This window comes from Pelophylax lessonae, assembly GCF_965119305.1.
Source record: "Pelophylax lessonae genome assembly, chromosome: 1".
Lineage (NCBI taxonomy): Eukaryota > Metazoa > Chordata > Amphibia > Anura > Ranidae > Pelophylax > Pelophylax lessonae.
In genome coordinates this window covers 526,706,443-526,723,303 of record NC_138768.1, presented here as the reverse complement: position 1 = coordinate 526,723,303, position 16,861 = coordinate 526,706,443, and positions in this window count along the sequence as shown.

Sequence of the window (16,861 nt, the reverse complement as noted above, 5' to 3'; positions counted from 1 at the left end):
TTTCAATTCCTCATTTGCATGGCTAAAAGTAGACCTGAATGGGAACTGCAGGTACTGTGCAATTGACCAATGGGAAAGCGGTTGTTGGGGGAAGGATGTTCCAATTTCTGTATAAAAGTGTGCTGTGTTCTTCCAATAAATGTTGATGTTGTTCCTGTTTTACCCTCAACTCGGAGCTTTGTCTCGTTCTTGGGGGGATTCACTGTATGCTGTTGGAGACTGATTGCTAGGAGTGTAAGCTGATGTATGGTTTTCCTGTTCGTCTGCTAGTAGCTATTCGTGAGGTTCCAGGTTGGAGTGCTATTTTGTATCCAGTTCGGGAGTTTGGTGTTCTGCAGTAGCTGTGCCTGTCTCTCAGAAAGGGTCATATCGCCTAAACGGATTTTAACCCCTTGTCTGCTGAAACGGTCCGTTACAGTAATTTTCCTCAACTACGAAGAGGGATGGCGCTAATGTCCTAATATCGCAGGAACAATAACTATGGGGAGGTATCCACTTATAAGCCTTTTGACTACAGATAAGGTAGTAAGGATCTATTAGTACATATGGTGTAATAAGTCTGTGACCAGGGCAACATATATACCCTTTGGTCTGCTGATTGAAACATCTGGCTGCAGAAACGTTTCTCATCCTAGGATATTGCCACATTCCAGCATGGATTAGAGAATACAGGTTCTGATCAAACAGCTTGAGTATAGCCCAGTGAGGGCTCAAAAGGATTTATAGACACACGTTTAATCTTGGCCCCACCATTTCTGGGTGTCTGTATTCCCGTGCAGTCCTTGGGTTCTAGAAGCCATTACCATCTCTATACAATCAGGGTTTGACATATCTTCTATTTTAATTCCACGTTGTATACCTTTTGTCTGTGCCAAGCAAGGAAATGTTCCCAAATGTCTTTTATTATATTTAGCATAAGGTGTATGTTCAAAATAGTAAAACATTTGTGGCATTTCTAGACACAATGATATTTGGGCAGCCTTGTATTGTTTAAAATTAGAGTGAAAGTAAATTGGTTTAACATTTGGGGCCCTATCAAGGCCAATTTTTGGCCTGGCCCATTAATACAGATACAGTTTTCCAGGTGATTAAAATAATGGGGATGGGTATCAGGTGTATACCTTTTGAGTTGTCTGGTGTATGTGAACAGATCCAGCAACTACTCAAGTTACCCTTTATGCCCGCCAACATGTGTAATTGTACAGGCGGTTTTCTTCTCTAGCCTTGACTACTAGGATCAAGCAAAAGCATAACAGCAACTCTCATCTTTTAAGGATGGCTGTACTTTCTTGCAATGGCTGGCATATTTTCATGTCTGTTTTCCTTCCAACTTTACAGCTGTGGTAGTTGTCAGGAGCACTTGGTAGGGTCCCTCAAACTTTGGTCCCAAAGGTACTTTCACATGTTCTTTCACTAGGACCCAATCACCTGGATGTAAGTCATGTGTTCCAGTTACTTGATCTGGATCTGGATCTGGAATAGAATCAAAAACAAGCTTGCGCATCGTAGTTAGTTGCTTGTGCAAGGCAATTACATAAGCAGCAAGACCATTATACATTACAGCAGTCTAATGTGTAAAATACAATCCTGTCTTAGGTGGGCGCCCCAAACAAAATCTCATAAGGGCTCAAATTCTCTGTCTTATAGATAAGGGTAGTCCTGATGCTGTAAAGAACCAGAGGCAATAGTTCTAGCCACTGTTTCTTTACTGACCCTTCCTCTGTTTCCTGTATTAGTTTAGGCTAGCCTGTTCTTAATAATCTCATTGTATTTTTCTACCTTTCCTGAACTCTGGGGATGATAAGGGGTATGAAAGGCCTGCTCAATTCTCAAGTCTTTGCATATAATTTGCATGATCTGTCCAGTGAAATGTGTTCCACGGTTGCTCTCTATGGTTTCAGGGACTCCAAAACGGCATATTACTTCAGAAAGAAGCTTCTTTGCTGTCGTCTTGGCATTTGCCTTAGTTACTGGCCAGGCTTCCACCCATCCTGAAAACACGTTCACACACACCAAAACATATTGGTATTGGCCTGATTTAGGTAATTGGATGTAGTCAGACTGAGGTCTTTGAAAAAGGAATACTGGCTTTACCAAATGTCTTTGTGTCACTCTAGTTGGCTTTCCTGGATTATTTTTAGCACAAATTATGCATTCCCTCAACAAAGTCTACATGACCTGGTCCATGGGATAAATGTAGGATCATTTTCTCAGTTTGGGGTGGGACACATATTCCATTTTCCTTGCACAATAGTCCATCTTGGTCTTTCCTTGCTCCATCCCTTTCCATGATATCATACCACTCATTGAGTGCAGATTCTTGCAGTTTCCTGATTAGTTATTTCGCCTTCTGTACTCGTTCTTTCCTTTCCTCCAATCTTTTACGAGCTTCTATTGAAAAATCAGTGACTAGAGTCATCATTTTCTCTATTTATGTTTCAGCAGTCTTCTTGGCAGTATAATCAGCCAACTGGTTTCCCTTTTCTTCCATGGTTTATCCACCAGTATGTGCCTTGACCTTCAGGATAGCGATTTCCTTTAGGAGGGTGACTGCTTTAAAAGCTCTTGAATATATTTCCAGTTTTGAATTGGTTCTCCTGCAGCAGTTGTGAATCCTCTGTTCTTCCATATGGGTCCATAGTTGTGAACTACACCTAGAGCTTACCGGCTATCGGTATAAATGTTAGCTGATCCTTTGCGGTCTCACAAGCCCAAGTGAGTGCTATCAATTCGGCAACCTGCGCTGAGAGTGTTGAAGGGAGTAATTCGGTCTCAAGCACTTCCTCCAGTGTTTTCACTGCATATGCTGTTCTTGGGACTCCGTCCTTGTATAGGCATGAACCGTCTACAAACAGGATTAGATCAGGATTTTCAAGAGGAGTGTCCTTTACTAGGGAGATTTGCTGTATTTCTTATTCCTTGAGTTCCAAGCAATTGTGATCACCCTCCTCTTCAAGGTCTTCTTCCCTCTCTGGGAGAAAACTGGCAGGGTTGATTGTAGTACATCTTCTCACTTCTATCTCTCCTGATTCAAGCAGGATTGCTTCATATTTGCTCAGCCTTGCTGATGACAAATGTTGGGTCTTTACTCTTTTTAGAATTTAATTTGCTGCATGTGTTGTATAGACTGTCAGAGGCTGATTCATCTTTACAATGGCAACCTTCTCAACTAGTAATGCAGCAGCTGCAACTGCTCTTACGCAGTTTGTTGTTCCTTGAAGGATTGGGTCCAGTTGTACGCTTTCATAGGCCACTATGTGTGTTCCTGATGGTGACCTCTGAGTAAGGACTCCATTGCCTGTAGCTCCCTTGACAGAACAATATAATTGGAAGGGCTTGTTTTGGTCAGGCAATTTGAGAGCGGGCTCAATCTGGATATCAGTTTTCAACTGATTGAAGACATCCTCAAATTCCTATACCCATTCAAAGGGTATAGTTAGGACAGCATACAAGGGTCTCAACTTGGTGTTAGCAAGTTGATGGTGTCACATATGACACCATCCCAATGAATTCCCTAAGTTGCTTGTGGTTTTTCGGCTGAGGCATTTTAATTGTCTGTTTTCTTTCAATGTCAATGTGCTTGGTTCCAGGGCCTAGACAGCGACCAAGGAATTTCACCTTAGGCCTACACAATTGTACCTTTTCCTTTGACACCCTGCAATAATTCTGTTCACTGAGATATTTCAACAGGGAAAGAGAGTCTTGTTCACAATGTTCTTTTGTGTCTGCACATAGCAAGATGTCATCAATATACACTTTAATCACTGTGCCTTTATGGGCTGGTTGCTATCCATTCAGGATTATCATCATGGCCTTTAAGAATTCACTTGGGGAGGAAACCATTCCTTGTAGAACTCTTATAGAGTTTTTACAGGGCGACGGTAAAGAAAGCATTGGCCAAGTCTATTACGGTGTACACCCTTGTCCCTGTAGGTATATCATTGAGCAAAGTACTAGGATTTGGGACAACAGGAGTATCTTCCTCGATAATCTGATTGATGACCCTCAAATCATGTACCATTCGATATACTGGCTTCTCTCCCTTTTTGACCTTTTTTTTTTTACAGGAAACAATGGTGTTTGTGCTCTGCTCTTTGTTTTCTTTAGTAGTTTTCTTTTCGTAGTTATTTTATTTGTATTCGTATACTGGTGACTTGATCTACTAATAGTGGGTAGTGTGGTATGCGTGGGATTTGGGCTACTGCTTTTATTTTAACTTTTTTACTGGAGGTACTTGTAGAAACCCCACATCATACTTTCCCAGAGAGTATCAGGTATTTGGACAATTTCAGGTGGAATTTTGCCTTCAGTCTCTTCCTCTAGTTCCATTGCTGTCAGTCCACATATAATTTCCTCATCTAATTTTCCAACATGTACTTCTGCTCCATTAGGTGTATACTGCATGCAGGCTTGTAAGCGATTCAGTAAATCTCTTCCCAGTAGAATACATGGTACAGTGTCAGAGACAAGCAGCTTATTAAATATATTGTGATTTCCAATCCCAATTTGTATAGGGTTGTTTCCTTGAGAGAGGTAGACTTTCCTCCCACTCCAATTGCTAGTGGCCCAGATGTAAGGGGGGTGTCCTTTGGTAGGCATACTTTTGAATTATAGTCCGGGTGGAGCCAGAATCAACTAAGCATGAAAATTCCTGGTCTGTTAACCTCCCTGGCGGTATTTCCAAGTGTGGCTCGGGGTGGAATTTCAGTGCCATTAGCGGTAACCCAGAGACACACTCGGGGTACCGCCAGGGAGCATCGCTGGATCCTGAAAGAAAGGGTACTTACCTTGTCCCGGGATCCCGCGATGTGTCCCTGCAGCATATGGCAGCCTGTTCTTCCGCCTGATGCTGTGAGCCCCGGCTTTCAGGGGGGTGGAACCGGTGGCAAATTTGAAAAGTTAAAAACACAAACACACTGATATATTGTAATCCTATTGGATTACATTACTAAAATAAAATAAATTGACCTTAGTTTGCCCCCGAGTACTTTCTCCAGTGCCCTTCCTGCATTTTTCCTGTACTTTGTGTCTGGAAACTGCAGAGAGACCATGGCATCAAAAAAGCGCGCCGCCACCTCAAAAGCGGTATATAACCTGCTGGAAAACAGCGACAGTGATACAGAATCGCTTGCAGAATGGAGTGATAGTGATTCTTGGGGAAGTTCGTCATCGGACACAGAAAGCGATTTCAGCGATGTGCGGACTTGGTGCTCGATTGACTGATTATTTCTGCAACAAGTGAAATAGAGGAGCTATTTGGGTCAGACTGCCTAACATTAGCAGTATTCTGGCTTACATTCATTATATCTCACCATCTCATAAACAGCATAAGACTCCTGAAGCCAGCAGAGCTCAGACACCAACTGCTACTTGCCACTGAGGGCAGAATAAGAAAAAAGATCTTACCCGTGGCCACTTGTCTGCCCTGAGTGAAATTCACGTCTCTCTGGTTGGAGGCCCACTGGACTGGATCCTAGTCACAGGCCACCCCGATCCTCCTCCAACGCTGTCTCCCGTGATTATACCAGCTCTGCTCTTTGCGGCTTCTTATATAGCCATGAGGCGTGACCACCCGGTGACATTACAAGGGGCAGGGTCTCTGGGTGGCCACGCCCCATGGCTATATAAGAAGCCGCAAAGAGCAGAGCTGGCATAATCACAGGAGACAACGTCAAAGGAGGACTGGGTTGGCAGCGGAGAAGACCAGAGGCACAGAAGACCGGAGGGAAAACACCTGAGGGAGAAGACCAGAGGGAGAAGATTGGAGGACGATTTTTAGTAAAGTACTTCTCAAAACCATCTCTTGTCATTATATACACTACCTTGCCTTTTTTGGGGTGAATGGGTAGGCGTACAATGTATCCCATACTCATTCACACGGGGGGATCTGGGGACCCCCACAACCACTGCCCAGGGTTGTCGGGAAGATGCCCTTGTCCCCAAAGAGCCCCCCCCCTGCCCAAAGCACCCACCTACCATATTGAGGGCATGTCGCCTGTTATGGTCCAGGAGGGGGGAGGGCTCGCTTGTCCCCTCCCCTTTCCTGACATGCCAGGCTGCATGTTTAGATATGAGTCTGGTATGGATTTTGACCCCACGGGACCCCACACCGTTTTTTTTTTCCATTTTGGCATGGAGTTCCCGTCAAGATCTTCAGAGCACAAGTCGCACCACGTTTAGCAACCTTAAGCAAAGTCAGATGTTTTACAGCTGTAACACCGGTCCTCAGAACGCACTGGCCCTGGGTTTTTTTTGCAGCTTTATAATGCCTATGCCACTTACAGCTTCAAAACATCTGTGTGTGCATGAGGCCATAGAATAACATGGAGGGGCGTTTTTAAGCTGCAAAAAATGCCTGACACTCCTAAAAGCGGCTGTAAAAACGCTCTGTGTGCATGAGGTTAGTAGAAATCTGCAGACTTACAATGAAAAATGGATTTTTGTAAGAACTTACCGTAAAATCCTTTTCTCTTAAGCTCATTGACAGACGTAGTCTTCTTGATTCTCAAGAGCTGGGTTATGTTGTCTCCGCAGGAGTAGGACTAGGCAGAATGACAAAACGTTCTGGCTCCACCCTAGGGGGCAGTCCCTGAGGGTATATCCTCCCTCTCTCTGCTACAGGGAATCAGTTCTGTTTAAAGCAGTACAGAGAAATTAACCCAACCCAACTCAATGATAGAGGGGCGGGTACTACGTCTGTCAATGAGCTTAAGAGAAAAGGATTTTACGGTAAGTTCTTACAAAAATCCATTTTTCTCTATCGCTCATTGACAGACGTAGTCTTCTTGATTCTCAAGAGCTGGGACATCCAGAAGCAGTGCCACAAATGAGGGGTGGGATTGACAAATCAAATCCAATCTAGTAGGCCCAACCGGTGCCAACTAGAAGTTTTAAAGGCTCATTATAAACAAAGAATGAGACTAAAGAAAAAAATTTCCAACGGAAAAAAACCCTCGAGGTAGACCACTGGTCTCCTCAAATTGCGGCCTGCAAAACCTTGCGGCCAAATGAGGCATCAGACGATGCCATTACATCAACCTTATAATGTTTTGAGAAGGTATGCACCGACGACCAGGTAGCCGCCTTGCACACCTGGACCACTGACGCCTGATGGCGAAAGGCCCATGACGCACTAAGTGCCCGAGTGGAGTGCGCCTTAACAGGGAACGGGGGCTCCCGACCCTTAATAGAATAAGCCTGCACTACCGTCTGTCTGATCCATCTGGAAATGGTCGCGGCAGATGCAGGCAACCCCTTTTTGGGTCCATCTGGGATCACAAAAAGTGAATCCGTCTTGCGAAACGAGTCTGTCGTTTTCAAGTATACCCTGATCGCCCGGACCACATCCAAGGAGTGCAAAGCAAATTCCCGAGGATGACTGGGCTTAGGACACAGGGAAGGTAATACAATTTCTTCATTCAGATGAAATTCTGAAACTACTTTTGGTAGGAAGGATGGATTCGGACGAAGAACCACCTTATCTCTATGAACCACCAGATATGGTGAACGACAAGATAATGCGGCCAGTTCTGACACCCTGCGTGCAGAAGTAATAGCCACCAAGAAGGCCACCTTCTGGGACAACGTGGGTAGAGGAATCTCCCTAATATCTTCAAAGGGAGGTTTCTGAAGAACCGACAACACTAAATTAAGATCCCAGGGGGGTAACGGCGCGTGCACTGGCGGAGCCAGATGTCGCACCCCCTGGATGAAATTCCGCACCAAGGAATGAGTAGCCAAAGGCTTCTGAAAGAAGATGGCTAATGCTGAGACCTGACCCTTGATAGTACTCAAGGCCAGTTTCTGCTCAACCCCTTGTTGCAGAAAAGCCAATATTCGACTAATCGAATAAGACCGAGGACGGAACCCCAAAGGTTCACACCATGCAATGTAGGACTTCCATGTGCGATGATAAATCTTTCTGGAAGTCGCTTTCCTTGCTTCAACTAGAGTAGGAATAACTGAAGCTGACAAACCTTTGTCCTTCAGCACCTGGGTCTCAATAGCCAGGCCGTTAAAGCCAGCGATCGTAAAGCAGGATGGAAGATCGGTCCCTGAGACAGTAGATCCTCTCTGAGAGGAAGTCTCCACGGGACGTCCGCCACCAGTCTGACCATGTCGGCGTACCAAGCTCGACGAGGCCAGTCCGGAGCTACCAGGATTACTGGGATTCCTTCCTCCTCTACCCTGCGAAGAAGTCTTGGCAGTAACGCGAGAGGAGGGAAGGCATATATTAGCTGGTATTGCCCCCACGGGGCGATCAGTGCGTCTGCGGTTTCTGCTAGAGGATCGCGGGAGCGAGCCACGAATCTCTGAACTTTCCTGTTGAATCGTGATGCCAACAGATCCACATCCGGGGTGCCCCACCGTAGGCACAATTGGTGGAAAACGTCTGGATGGAGGGACCATTCCCCCTGATCCAGGGTCTGACGGCTGAGATAATCTGCCTGCCAATTCTCCACCCCCGGAATGAACACCGCAGAGATTGCTGGAACAAATCGTTCCGCCCAGCGAAGAATGCAAGCCACTTCCTTGGCCGCTCGGACACTCTTGGTGCCCCCCTGGTGATTGACATAAGCCACGGCCGTGGCATTGTCCGACTGGATCCGAACCGGGCTGCCCTGGAGCTGCTCGGTCCAGTGAATCAGACAAAGTCTGATCGCTCTCAGTTCCAATACATTTATCGGTAATCTGGATTCTTCCGGGGACCAAAGTCCCTGGGCAGATAATTGACCGAGAATTCCTCCCCATCCGGATAGACTGGCATCCGTGGTCACTATCGTCCAATATATTGGCAGAAATGACTTTCCCTGGCTGAGCATTGGAGACCGAAGCCACCAAACCAGAGACTCTCTGGTCTGTTTGCTCAATCGTATCTGATTGTCCAGGGATTCCGGATTCCGATTCCATCTGAGGAGAATCTCTTGCTGAAGAATTCGGGTATGGGACTGGGCAAATGGGACTGCTTCGAAGGAAGCCACCATCAACCCCAGAACCCTCATGCAAGTCCGAAGGGAAGACCAGTTGTTGGACAGTAACAACTGGACTGCTGATTGAATCTTTCGAAGTTTCCCTACCGGAAGAAACACTCTTGTCCTGACTGTGTCTAGAATTAGACCCAGATATTCGAGCCTCTGGGTGGGAACCAGAAAAGACTTTTGCTGGTTCACCAGCCACCCGAATTCCTGTAAAGAAATCATAGTAATTTCTATGTTTTGTAGCAAGGTCTGAGGAGACTCTGCATGAAGCAGAAGATCGTCTAGGTAACCTAGAATCGATATACCTCTTTGGCGCAGAAGTGCCAACATTGGGGCCAACACTTTTGTGAAGACCCGCGGAGCCGTGGCGAGACCGAAAGGTAACGCCACAAACTGATAGTGGTTCTCCTCTACGGAAAAGCGTAGAAAACGCTGATGTCCTGCGAAAATGGGAATGTGAAGATAGGCGTCCTTGATGTCTATGGACGCTAGGACATCCCCTGGATGCAGGAAGGCTGCTACCGTGCGAATGGACTCCATTCTGAATCTTCTTATGTTGACGAAAGAATTGAGTGCTCTTAAGTCCAGAATTGGACGCACTTTGCCCTCTTTCCTGGGTATTGTAAACAGGTTTGAATAAAACCCTTGAAACCGTTCTGTCCAAGGAACGTGGACTACCACTCCTTGTTGTAGTAGATCTGTGACTGCTCTCCGCAGATCTTCTAGACGATCCGGAGATAGTCGGATATTGGAAGGGAAGAATCGCGCCGGTGGGAGAGATCGAAACTCGATCTTGTACCCTGACTTTATGACTTCGCAAACCCATTTGTCCGGGATTCTGGAAAGCCATGGATCCGGGAACCGGCGAAGACGTCCCCCCACCCCAGTTATGGGTGGGGGCGCACCTTCAGGCTTTGGATGGTTTATCTTCAGGTCTGGAGGGGGCGGGCTTTTGCTTGCCCGACCAACGACCCCTGACGCCTCCTGTAGGAACCTTGGAGGACTTCGTTTTTTCACCCGCTGGACGAAAAAACCTCTTGTGAGCAGAAAAAGAAGGCCCTCGTCTTTGACGAGTTCCTCTACCTTTAAAATTTTGCGGTAAAAAGGTGCTTTTTCCACCGGTGAGATCCTTAATGATCTCATCTAAGTTGGCTCCAAATAGACGTTCTCCTGAAAAGGGGATATTAGCCAATGCTTTTTTGGAACCTTGGTCGGCTATCCAACCTTTTAGCCACAGTGTACGCCTGAGAACCACTGCTGAGACTGATGCTCGCGCCATTAATGGAGTGGCGTCTAACGCCGCATCACATACAAACTGTAACCCCTGTATCATTTGTTCCAACAAATCTGATACCGCCTGAGGGACTTCTTCTAAGTCCCGGCGTAACCACTTGGTCCATTCAGTTACAGCCTGCGAAACCAGACCAATAGCAATTATTGGCCTGAAAGCTGATCCAATCAAGGAAAACATGGTGCGAGACATAGCTTCTATCTTGCGATCCACTGGATCTTTAAAAGACGGAGCGTCTTCTAAAGGAATAACCGTGGCTTATTCAATCTAGCAATTGGTGAATCCACCACAGGTGGTTCTGTCCATTTCTTAATAAGGGTTTCCTCAAACGGATAACGCCTGTCAATGTGTTTGGAAATATTAAAAGTGCGTTTTGGCAGACGCCATTCTTCATCGATTGGATTGCCAAAACATTTGGGCAATGGAAAAACCTTTGCCACTTTGATGCGCTTTTTAGTCCCAAAACGGATCTCAGTTTCAGCTATTTCTGATGGAATACCCTGTAACCTTAAAGTCTCTTGAACAGATACAATGAGTGCGTTTACCAACGCTTCCTCTCGGGCTATGGCAGATGCCGAAACATCCTCCTCACTGTCTGAAGAGACAGGACCCGAGACACCAATACCAGATGAAGTACCTGCAACTGCAGAAATAGACTCAGAGTCTGAATCCGAGGTTTCAGATAATAAGGGGTTAGGCGGGGGTCGCTTTCTTGCGCCCTGTCCCTGACAAGCCACTTCCACCCGGGACACAAAAGTTTCCATAATGGCTGACAAAGATTCAATTGTCAATGGGGTGCTGGAGGATCCCGCAGACCCCTCGAGGGGATCCGGAGGAGATACATGAGTGGCAGGGTCCATGTTAATACAGGACACTTTTTGCCAGCAATAAACAAAAAAACTCTTTTTTTTTTTTTTTTTTTGTGTGTCTCCCCCTAGCGCAATAGCGCCCCTCAGAGTACCTGCTTCTCGATCCCAGAGAGAGAGAGAGGGACCCCCAAGGCTCACCAACCGATGCAGTGCAGTTTCCAACAAACTGCAGCCAGCGTCTGTCTTACACAGACTGGAAGGAGCTGTTTGCTTTTTCCCGGGCAGAAGGCGTGGCTCCGCCCCCTGTGTACGCCTTCGGGCGTTCCCAGCCCTCCACGAGGAAGCTGGGCTCACAAAACATGGCCGCCCCCATAGAAGAGACATAAGACTCCAAAAACATGGCGGCCGGCGTGACCTGAGGACATACATACATTCGGTCTACGGCAAAATGGCGGCGGACCGCCGATATCGTCTTCCCAGCACATCCACCTGCACTCTGCTGAGAGGTGACATATGGATCTACAGAGATACACTGCACATAAGGTAGGATTATACCTCCTATGTTTGCTGTAATGTTACAGTCTGCTGGGTAGAGTGTTAGCTCTTGAACCAAGTCCACTTCCCACAAACACATGCTGTATTACAAGGGGGACTTGTAAGTGTCAGATATATACTGATCATATATGGAGGGGCCCATAATATATACTGCCTCATAAATGAGGAAAAAAAGGGAACGTTTTTACTCACCATACCGAACCGACAGGCACCCTCTCTTCATAATACCCTCTCCACCGAGGTGGGGGTTTGTGGACGCCTCGACTCTCTGGTCCTGGCGTCCAAGCGAGCTTTTAACTCGCAAAGTCAGTCCCTTTACTGGGACTCCGTCGCGGCCGACTCAGCGCACTGGTCTGCACGCGTTTTTAGGCAGAAACCGGGGTGACCACTGGATCTCACATCCAGCCCGTCGCCCGGCCCCGCATACTTACTTGAATATGTCGCGGCCGACCAAGCGCAATGCCTGGTCTGCACGCGCTCGTAGGCCGGCTGGGGTGACCACAAGTGTCGCCCAGTCCGGCATTTTTGCTTGAAGATCTCACAGGAAAAAACACTGGAGAAAACTACCTAAAAAATGTCTTTTTCTTAAAGAAAAAAAGTCTTGCCAGGACCAAAAGATCCCAGCAAGGAACTTAGGTCCTTACTCCTGACTAGACAGAAAAAAACTGATTCCCTGTAGCAGAGAGAGGGAGGATATACCCTCAGGGACTGCCCCCTAGGGTGGAGCCAGAACGTTTTGTCATTCTGCCTAGTCCTACTCCTGCGGAGACAACATAACCCAGCTCTTGAGAATCAAGAAGACTACGTCTGTCAATGAGCGATAGAGAAAGTATGCTTCAAATGCATGTCAAAGGCGGAAAAATAAAGCCCATCATCACGAGCCTAAAGTCTCGTACACACGCAACGAATTCCGCCGACCGGTCGTCCCGTCTTTTGTCCAGAGTGCGTGTCTGTTGGTTGGAATGTGCCTAGACTGCATACGCATTTTCCCGCACGACAGAATTCTACTTCAGAAGTAATGTCATGTGTTGGATTGCTTTCTATGTGTTCTTTCATCTCTGAGCATGCCTAGTCTTGCTCATAAGATTTTTTCCCATCGAAATCTGTACTAATGAGACGAAAATCGGACGTGTTTTGACGGTCGACAAAAATTATATAGCCTGCACACCAGGATTTTTCCTGCCTTAAAAGTCGGATTCGGTTGTCGGAAGCACCATACTAACAAGCCGAAAATCGGCAGATCGGTCGTCGGACTAAAGGGGACTTGGGTACACCCAGCCTTCGAATCGCTCGATTAACTTGGTACATTTTGCCTGCCCAATATCGGTTCGAATCTCGGCCGCTTCAGCAGGAACCTTCCGAGATTCGAATGGAGCATGGCCAGCCTAAGGGATAGCTCCAGAGTAATAACAAGACCCACACACAGAGATGTCATGTCAGAAAGCTTGTGTTCCTTCTAGAAAAGGGAATTGCCCCGGCACTGTGGATAGTGGGACATCATATTGGGGAGATGACATGTAAAGATCATAGAGGTGTAATGATTTGGAGTGGTATTTGTGACAAGACCCTTGCTCGCTTCCGCTCTCCCGACACGCCTCTGTTTCTAGTGAGTCAGCTTGCAGATCGCAACGTCTGATGGTTCAGTCAACCAAGGCTCCGGGATCCGAACTACAGCTATGTGCCATTCGGGAATCCATTAGAACAAACACCAGGCAGGCTGTATGTAAGTTCAAACAGGAAGACGATTTATTGGAAGTACACAACACACTTATATACAGAATTTGGAACATCCTGCCCCCAGCAACCGCTTTCCCATTGGTCAATTGCAAAGTACATGCCGTTCTCCTTCAGGTCCTCCTTAGCCATGCAAATGAGGACTTGAAAATGAGTCATCAGGGATTGGTCCGATTGCTTGACCAGAAGGATTGTTATGTGTAATGAGACAGAAGCCCCCAGGGGACAATCAATGTACGCAATAGCCAGACACAGAACAATGGTTCCATAACGAGCCCCCAATACACATTACTCTGAGTGTCAATACATCCCTTAGCAGACAACAGGTGGGTTCATTAGCACACCCGACAATAGGTGAATGGAAAGCCACCTCAGACAAAAGTAACATTGTTAGACAGTCAGTCTCCTCATTGAACTTCCTGGAATGACCATATTAGGAGTTGTACTTCCTGGTCAGAGACCTCATGACAAATGGGAACAAATCTCAATATTTCTACATGGAGACCTTGCTGACAAATATGAAGCAATCCAAACCATCACCCATCTGTCCTTAAATTCCAGTGACGGTGAACACCGTCACAGTATTAAACCCAAAACTACATTTAACATATTGCAGCTACCAATCTTTATATGTGTGTCTTTTTTCTCTTATTTTTCCTTGATGATCTGGCCAGTGACACACTTCCCTTCTTAGGGTGAAAGAGCATTGGAGACATTTTTGGGCAGCAGCATTGTCAGTCTGGGGAGAGTGTAGTGTTAGATACACTAGCAGATTTAGATGGTCCAGAGTAGCAAATTAAATCTAAACTCCAGCTAACACCTTTAAAGCTACTACAGCAACAGTTTATTTTTTCAAAGTTTTACATAAATGAATAAAAGCTGAGGTGTAACCACCCCTGTCAGTGTTAGGGCTAGTGCGCACCATGGAAACGCGGTCAAGATGCATTCTGGATGCTTTTCTGTATGTGCATTTTTGATGCAGTCCAGTGCATTTTTCCCCCTCTGTTTTCTTAAACTTAAATAAGGACATGTGTGTTCCAGTGCGTTTTTTGTGTGTTTATGTGCATTTTTCATGCATTTGTATTGCTTGCCTGGTGTTCCTGCCAGTCCCTCTGCTTTCCTATTAAAAACTGACCGTGCTAGGCATGAGAGTACATTGCAGTCAGTTCTCTAGGTGTACTGGGAACTCAGCCTGCTCTCCCCCAATGATCAGACTTGTCCTGACACAAGCCCCCTGCACAGCCTTTCACTGGAAAGTATAGTGTACTGCTGTTTCTCCTCCCCCAGCTCTTATGCAGCTGAGATCATGGAACCCTGGTTGAGAAACCCTGATCTAGTGAGTCCATCCCCCACACAGTTTAGAAAGCAACCCCTAGGCTCACATTTAATCTGTTGATTGCCACTGGTGTTAACCCCTTCCCTGCCAGTGTCATAAGTACAGTAACAGTGCTCATTTTTAGCACTGATTACTGTAGTAATGTCACTGGTCCCGTCAAAAGTGTCATATAGGTGTCTGATCTGTCCGCCACAATGTGGCAATCCCACTAAAAATTGCTGACCGCCACCATTACTAGTAAAAAAAAGAAAATGTTATATATATATATATATATATATATATATATATATATGCCATAAAGCTATCCCCTAGTTCGTGAGAACTTTTGTGCAAATCAATCAATATTCACTTTTACCAAAAAAAATGTAGCAGAATACATATTGGCCTAAATTGATGAAAAAAACTGAATTTTTGTAAAATCTTACCTGTAAAATTCCTTTCTCTGAGTCCTCCGACAGTCGCCGCCTCTTCTAAATCATCACTGTTGGGTATTGTCTTCCTATCCGTAGGAATAGCTAGGCATATAGACTTAGTCCAAAGACAAAAGGCATTAGCATATACACACCCATGGGGGCTGTCCCATCTGGTCAATACTCCCCCTGCATCACCACTCCCAACTCAGTTTGGTAGCATAGCAGTAGGTAATAAGAACCCCAAAAGAGGGGCGGGGGCGGCGACTGTCGGAGGACTCAGAGAAAGGAATTTTACAGGTAAGATTTTACAAAAATTCAGTTTTCTCTTACGTCCTCCGACAGTCGACGCCTCCTCTAAGTCATCACAATTGGGATGTCCCAAAGCAGTATAGACATGAGGGGTGGGAGACGCAACCGTAGAAAAGGCAACGCAGTACCCACATCAGAGAAAGGAATCTTACATGCACCGTAAGAGAACCAACTGGGCAACGGAAAAAAACAATGCTCAACAGGAGCAACAGCCCAGGAAAGCAAATGCCAACAGCCAGGGACCCAGAGAAAAAGTCAAGGGTCCATCATGGCACTGCCGCACTGAGAACTTTGCGGCCAAAAGAAGCATCAGCTGATGCCAGAACGTCTACTTTGTAGAACTTGGAAAAAGTGTGCACCGACGACCAAGTCGCCGCCTTGCACACCTGGGCCACCGAGGCCCAATGCCAATAGGCCCAGGATACACTCAAAGACCTGGTAGAGTGCGCCTTAACAGGGAAGGGCGGAACCGTTCCTTCAAGGCGTAAGCCTGCTCAATGGTCTGTCTAATCCATTTGGCAATAGTTGCTGCGGACGCAGCCATGCCCTTCCGAGGTCCCTCAGGAAGGACAAAGAGGGAATCCATCTTCCGAAAGGATTCCGTAGATGACAGGTAAACCCCGATCGCCCTGACAACATCCAAGGAATGCAAGGCAATCTCCTTTGGATGTTTAGGCTTCGTATAAAGCGAAGGCAAGACAATGTCCTCATTAAGGTGAAATTCAGAGATCACCTTGGGAAGGAAGGATGGGGGTGGTCGCAAAACCACCTTATACTTGTGAATTATCAAGTAAGGGGAGCGGCAAGACAACGCCGCCAGCTCCGACACTCTGCGAGCCGAAGTGATCGCCACCAGAAAAGCAACCTTTTTTGACAGCAGAGGCAACGATATCTCCCTGATGTTTTCAAAGGGAGCACGCTGTAACGCGGACAGAACCAAGTTCAAGTCCCATGGAGGTAAAGGCTCCATCCTGGGAGGAGCCAAATGTCGCACACCTTGAATGAAGGTGCGCACCAAGGAATGAGACGCCACAGGGCGTTGGAAAAGGACAGCCAGTGCAGACACCTGGCCCTTTATCGTGGCCAGTGCCAGGCGCTGATCCACTCCAGACTGGAGGAAAGCCAAGATTTTCGACACCGAGTAAGAACGAGGGGAGAACCCCCTGGACTCACACCAGGTGAAATAGGCTTTCCAGGTACGGTAATAGATCTTACCAGAGGAGGATTTCCTAGCCTTGATTAGGGTAAGGATAACCTCAGGGGATAGACCCTTGTCCTTCAAGACCTGGGTCTCAACAGCCAGGCCGTTAAAGCCAGCGACTGTAAAGCAGGATGGAAGATCGGACCTTGAGACAGGAGATCTTCCCGCAGAGGCAGGCACCACGGAGGCGCCAATGCCAGGTGAACAACGTCGGCGTACCAGGACCGGCGAGGCC